This window comes from Geospiza fortis, unplaced genomic scaffold (assembly GCF_000277835.1).
Source record: "Geospiza fortis unplaced genomic scaffold, GeoFor_1.0 scaffold244, whole genome shotgun sequence".
Taxonomy (NCBI): Eukaryota; Metazoa; Chordata; class Aves; order Passeriformes; family Thraupidae; genus Geospiza; species Geospiza fortis.
The window spans coordinates 3,109,044-3,116,101 of NW_005054370.1; positions in this window are offsets into that span (position 1 = coordinate 3,109,044).

The window sequence follows — 7,058 nt, forward strand, 5'->3', positions numbered from 1 at the left end:
CCAGCCCCCAGCCCCCCCCAGGGTGGGGGGTTTGCCCCCTCTGCTGCAGCCCCAGCGGCGCTGAGCTGGGCCCGGGTGAGCAGCCGGGAGCCGGAGGGAGCCGTTCGCCGGAAGCCGCGAGCTGAGCCGAGCCGGTTCCCCGGCGCCCGCCTCTCACCCGGGATGGCTGCCAGGCCTCCCGCTCCCCCTGGCTGCTCGCAGCCCCCTGCATCCTCCACCAGCCATTGGGGCCCAGCTCATACTGCACTCCATTTAGGAAAAGCCCAAGCATGGGAATGTGGGAGAATTCCCTGGAGAGGGATGTTGTGTTACCCAAAACCCCACCCCGTAAAACCTCATATAAGTCCATGAACTACAGCTGGTCAAGGTCTTCAGCCTTACAGGTTCATGTATAGGAGCCTTGAACCCTCCCCAGTCTATTTTCCCTGGAATATCTCATCATCTCATCTCATCTCATCTCATCATCTCTCCCACATCAGGGCTAATCTCAGGGCAGCCTCCATCCCTGCTCACACCACTGGGATCCAGGGGTGCAGGGCTCCAGTGCTGTGGTCAAGGCCACACGTGGGTGCAGGAGGTCCAGTGACAGAGATGCCCTCTGGAATGGCATCCACCTCCTGCACCAGTCAAGCCCTCCTCTGCCCCCTGGGAAATAGAACCTGTATTTCCAGTCCTGTAACTGCGCTCAGACCCAGCCAGGGGATTTATAGTTTATGTGTGCTCTTTGGCCAGGAAAGTGACCAGAGCTGGAGGCTGGTAGCTTGGAGCTCCTGGAAGTGGCTGAGCTTCCCTGCAGCAAGAGAGGGAGGGGGCTGGAAGGATATGGAAAACCGTGCTGGGCAGGAAAAACGCCTGGCTGAGCATCACTTCCACACACTGGCATTTGCTGCCAGAGAAACAAGGCAGCCGGGAGCTGGCAGAGATCAGTGGTGTGGCTGAGACTCCTCTGTCTGCCCATGGCTCAGGCCCCTCAGCAGAGGCACCTTGGCTGCGGATGCCTGGGCTGCTTGGCCCCAGACCATCCCCACTGGGGCCACATTTTCCTGCTTCTTTGGCCTGGACTAAAAAGAAAATTCCTGTGGGTAATCGCACCCCCGTAGGTACCAGCCCCTTGCTGAGTTCCAGCTTTGTCACAATGCTGAAGGGATGACAGTCTCTCTGGAGTAAGGTCCCAAGCACTGTCCCTGTCCTGAGCTCGCCCAGGAGAGGGGACACACACATCAGAGCCACTTGAGACCCCACGGCAGCTCTGCAAATAGCTCTGGATGGCAGCCGAGTGCTTTTCCCAGCACTGTCACCATCTGCCAGGGCCCCGGGCTGGACACAGGCAGGACACAGGCTGGCATCTCCCTGGCAGAGCAGGGCAGCTCCAAAGGAAGCTTTCTGTGTGTGAAACACAAGGCTGCACTTGGACACAGCCCCACCAAGGGATTTGGAATATGGAGCTTTACCCATCCTTCATCCCTCCCAGCAGTCCAAAGCATGCCAAGAAGCTCACAGCCAGCCCAAACTCCTCATCCAGCAGCACCAAAGCAAAGTATCCAATTCTTTGTGCTTACCACAGATTCATAGATTCTGATTCCCCAGATAAAGCTGCTCCCCAAGGGCGAGTGCACAGCCCAGGGACCAGGGACCGGGCTCTTACCGTAAACCCAATGCCCACGGTGGCAGAGAAGGAGCCCGGAATGAACTTGCCCTGGTCAAACTGGACCAGCAGTGATGTCTTCCCCACGCCACTGTCTCCAACCAGGATCGTCTGCAAGGAACAGATAAAGAGGCATCAGTGCAGGTGCAGGTGATGGGGGAGCTGAGAGCCAGACATTTGGGTAGGTGTGCTGGGTAATGTGGCAGCAAATGCAGCAGGATCAAGAAGGACCCACCCAGCCCCTGGATCTGTCACATTTGGTTCTGCCACTTGCCCAGAGAGGAATTTCCACCCCTTTGTCCATCTCTGTAATTAATGAAATGTTCTCTGGGATGAGCTTCAGCCTGAAACCCACTGCACCCTGTCCAAGAGAGGAAAGATGGGAGGGAAAGTAAAGCACAGCCTGTCATGGAGAGCGAGCAGGACAGAAGCTCCTACCCCAGCTCAGGAAGCTGCCAGGCAGAAGCGGCCTTGGCTCACACAGGCCTGCTGGAAAACCTCTTTGGGAGGACTTTGGAGTCACTGGATCAAGTCCAAAACTGTTTAGTCAAGAGAGCATCTCCTGCAGCTGCTGCACACAGCTGCTGCCACAGCCACACAACCTCACCGGGTCACTGGGCTGCCTTTGTGCTGCCTTAATGTCATGGACCCACAGCACTCCCTCCTGGCAAAGTGATGGGTTTGAAATCATGGGGTCCCTTTGCCTCTCCAGCCTCCCTGGGAAACCCCAGACTGCTCCCATCCCTGAGCAGAAGGGACAAGGGAGCTGTGCTGGTGTCAGAGCTGTCACCTCCTAAGCAGCTCCCACACTGCCAGCCCATGGCCCTGGTACCCCTGGGGAGCTCATCTTCCCTTCTGCTCCTACCCGTGTCCCTCAAAATCCCTGACCTAAGGGAGACCTGCAGTGCAAACAGAACCCCTCCCTTCCCTCTGCTGGTATCTGGCTTTTGTTCACAGAGCCACTGGCAAACATTCTCCTCCTTTCAGGAAACTGAGGCACTTTCAACCCTTTCACAGGACACAAATTAAAATAAACACTCTGCTACCAGCCTTCTGGCTTAGAAGTGCTTTGGGCTTTGTCTTTCAGGACAGGGGTGTTCCTGAAGCTGCAGTTCTGGCAAACATGAGTGTCCCCTCTGTTACTGGTCGCCTGTCACCCCTGAGGCTGCAGGGATGAGGCAGTGAGGTGCTGGGAATAAACCTCCCCACCCTCTGCATCCACCTCTGCTACACTTGGCTGCATCTGTTTTACCCCTGTTTGGTTTGTGTTTGTGCAGCTCCAGCAGCCTTGCTCCATCCTGCAACACCTCAGTCCTTCGACTCCAGCCTGAAGGTGCTTCAGTACCTCCCCACTATGCAGGGGAGCCGCTGTGCACATCTGGTCCTATCCCTCTCCTGTCCCAAAGTGCCCTGGGCTGACACCAATCCTGGCACTACTTCAGGCACTGCACTTCCCCTTGTGACACAGGGTGAGTGTGAAGGAAAGTTTAATCAAATGCCTGAACAGCCCAGCAGATCAAGACCTGATTCCATACACTGGGAGGCCACGTGGGCTTCACAGCACCTGATGCCATGATTCCTGCACCCCACAGATCCCAAAGAAGTGGGTTGAAACCAAAAGCCAAGGAGCTTGAGGACCCCAAACCATGCAGGGATGTGGACTGACAGGAAATCAGCGTCCTGCCTTGCATAAAGCATCCCCCCACAACCTGCCTGGAGCGTGCTCACACTGATACACTTCAGTGAGTGCTTGCCTCAGTGCATCAGCACTGAGAACACATTGGAGAACACATCCCAAACACTGAACCTGTCCTGGGAAAAGCTGACCTCTGAGCAGAGCTGGTGGTAGGAGGGAGCCCTGCACCTCTGCCAGATGCAGGCTGCTGCACAGGCCTGTGTGCTGAGAGGCAGCAACCTGTGCCCAGCTCTGCAGGCAGAGATTTCTCCCTCCTCCCTGCCTGGGCTCTTTGCAGGTCACTTGCACATTCAGAGCAGCCGCGTGAGCTGGGAGCTTGCACTGGGGGAATGTTGGGAGGCAGAAATCTCTGGGCCAGAGGAACTGGTTCACCCCTTTCCTGGGGGAAATTTCCCTGCCCAAACCCCCCTTGGCTCTTCCCTAGGGCCCAGAACTTTTCCCTGTGCGGAGAGAAGGATATGCCCAGGAGCAGCTGGATAGGAAAGCACTCCAAGGATTCATTACCATGGGGCTCCTGCACCTCAGTGCTGTATAATTTGGTGTTACATACTATTTCCAGGTAAAATACTGATGCTGAGGTGTGCAACAGGACTGGGTGCACCCTGCAGTGCTGTCTTTGGGAGCAGTTAATGCAGAGAACAACATGAATTATGGAGGGAGAAGAGCTGGTTGGAATGAGCACCAGAAAGCCTTCAGAGCCCAGGGTTTACAGAGAACATGTATAAAAGGCAGATTCCTCTATTAATAATTTAAATGGGATTCATAATAGAGACAACTCATGAATTGCTTCATGACTTAATAATAACAGCAAAATTTGGCCTGGAACAGCCAAGAGATATTCCTAATGACTGCAGGAAAAGCTCATGGGCTCTGTGGAGGGACAGCACAGTAGAAATCCCTGTGGCTGGTCACCAAATAAACAAAAACAAGAACAAAAAGCCCACTGTAGGGAAGATGTGACTTGTTAGCCCTTGAAATCTCAGGCTGGACATGACTGAGTCATGATAGTAAAAAGTTTCCCAGAGACAAAGTTCCATAGCTGTCCTGGCTTGACCCCCACCCTCAGCCACAGACAGACCTCCTCCACTCCACACCTTCTCATCCCCCTCAGGTTTTCCCTTTTTTTTTTTTTTTTTTGAGTGGTTTTTTTGTTGGTTTGTTTTGTTTGTTTTTTTGGTTGGTTGGTTTTTTTTGGTTGTTTGGTGGTGTGGGGTTTTTTTGTTTTATTTTTTGGTTTTTTTCTTTTAGTTTGGGCTTTTTTGGTTTTTTTTGGTTTTTTTTGCGGGGGGGTGGGTTTGTTTGCTTTTTGTTTTTTCATGGGAAACTTAAGTAAAATGTTGCAAGATTCCTTTTAGTGCTGCTGATCCTCTCTGCCTGGTGGTGTCGGGATGGAACAGTACTTTGCCAGAGGTAACCTGACTTCTCCACCACCCCACAGTCCCAGAGAAAAGCAAGAAAAGCAGGTGCACCTTGTAACACCCTCCTGAAAAGACTTGTCTGCCTGATCTGCTTTAGGGGAAAAGCAAATATCCCTCCCTACACCCTGAGGTAGTTTTGGTGCTAATTCTAATGTAGATTGATCACTTCCAGTCAGAATCGTTGCTGGCTCAGCATGGGCTGCAGGGACAAGGCAAAATAATTCAAACTTCCCATACTTGCAAGGAAAAGAGACATTTTGGTCTAACCTGCCGAGGGAAGAGAGGGTTTCAAGGCTGTCAAGGCAGCACAGGGAGGCAATGGGTGCAATTCCAGTGCCAGCCAAATGGGAGGAGATCTGGGACAGTGCATGTGGCCTGAGGTTGTCTTCCCAGCTCATTTTTGAGATTAAACATGCACAACCTGGGCCTGAGCTAAATATAGCTAATGGAAGCCTGGCAGGCTAAAACCCCAGGCAGGGCATGCAGGGAAGGGAGAAGTGCCCTCCGCAGGCTCTGGTGCTGCTCTCAGGGAGCTGATGAAGCCCCAGACCCACAGGTTTGTGCCCAGGTGAGCAGGATTTATCTCAACAAATTGTGGCAAATGTGTTCATCCCCCAGCACAGCTGCCTGCAGAGCTGAACTGGGACACAGCACTGGGACAGGTCTGAGGGTGAAGACATGTCTGCTTGCAGCCCCTCACCCCTCCACTCTTGTGGCCTCTCAGGCTGAGACTCTCAGTCCCTGAGACTCATTTTTAATCTGCTCTTTATATAAAATTGGGCTGCCTTTCCCCAGCTCCAGGCAGTACTCCAGGGATGGAGTTGGATGATGCTAGAAGCTGCTATGTGCCACAGGGACAGTTCAGGGCTGTCCCACCTGCCCAGACACGATTTCACCATGGCCAAGACACTTTTACCAGCTTGAGAGAGAGCCTGGAGCCCTCTGCCAGCCTGGCTGGGCCCTTGCCTTGGCAGAGGCTGTATCTGAGCACTGCAGACGTGTGCTCTAGGGCTGTGCATCTAACAAAACCTGGCTCAGATCATGCAGGAGATCCCTGTTTGCAACCCCCTGTTAACACCTTGGATCAACCACAGACAAGGAACACATCCCTCTGCCTTTGGGTCTTGCTCCAGCTAATGGACCCAGGAATCACAGGAAGAATGATTTGGCAATGGGTCAAACCACCTGAAAGTAGAATTCATCATTTTGTATCAAGCAAAACTTTTCTGGAACAGCCCAGAATAAACCTCTGCTGTTCCTGCTTTGGTTAGCTCCGGGCCCATTTCCTCCCCAGACCTGGGTTTAGCCACCAACCAGAAATCATTTAATCCTTGTCTGCAGACTGCAAAGCTCTCTCGAGGTTTTTCAACACATCTGAAATGTGATTGCTTGCTCAGACACAAGATCTAGTGAGGTATTTGCTGCCTCACTTCCCTGGAATGAGAGCAGCCTTGTTTCTGCAAGACAAGCAGCCCAGCCGGGAGAGGCAGAAAAATACCAAGGGAAACAGCAGGGAATGTGGGACTGGAATGGTTATTTGCCTGGGCAGCCTTCTGCCCAGAGCCTCATTTCCACTAATGTAATTCCTTAACTGCTGCAGCTGCTTCCTGGAGAAGAGAGAGTTAAGGCTTTGCAAAGAATCAAAGTTTCTCAAGTCATCCCTGGGGGCATGTTCTATGTATTCCATGTACAACAGAAATGAGAACTGCTAGTAATTGATATTTTTCCACTAATCAAGGGCTGGGCACCTTGCCCTGAGTACAGCAGGATACAGAACAGACTGGGATTTGTGAAGAGGGATCCACAGAACCCTAGCCCTTCCCCTGTCTTGTCCCATCCCTGATTTTCCCGAGGGCGGCAGTTCCTGCACAGTCACTGGGGACTGCAGGAAAGCAGTGTGAGGACAGCAGGAAGGAATGATGGGTGGATCTGTGATAAATCTGCATCTCCTCCATCACTCCAGGAGTGCAGGGCAGTGCCTGACTGCAGAGAGCAAAATCCCTGCTGCTGCTGTCCCTGCAGCAAAGCTTGAGCACCCCACGTCTTGCAGGGACACCACCAAGCCTCACCACCCTCCGTGCCATTGCAGTTACAAAACACAGTGCCAGGAGTTACAAAAACACAGTCCCAGGAATACTGCAAAAGAGGATTTCAAAGCAAGAAGGGCAGGAATGGACGTCTCTGGGACACGGCTATTTCCTAGCAGGGAAGTCCCAGCTCATTAATCTGCTTCTGGCAAACAGAGCCCCGGAGTTCAGCTGCTCCCGACCCGCCCTGAGCCTGCCAGGACAGCGGGAGC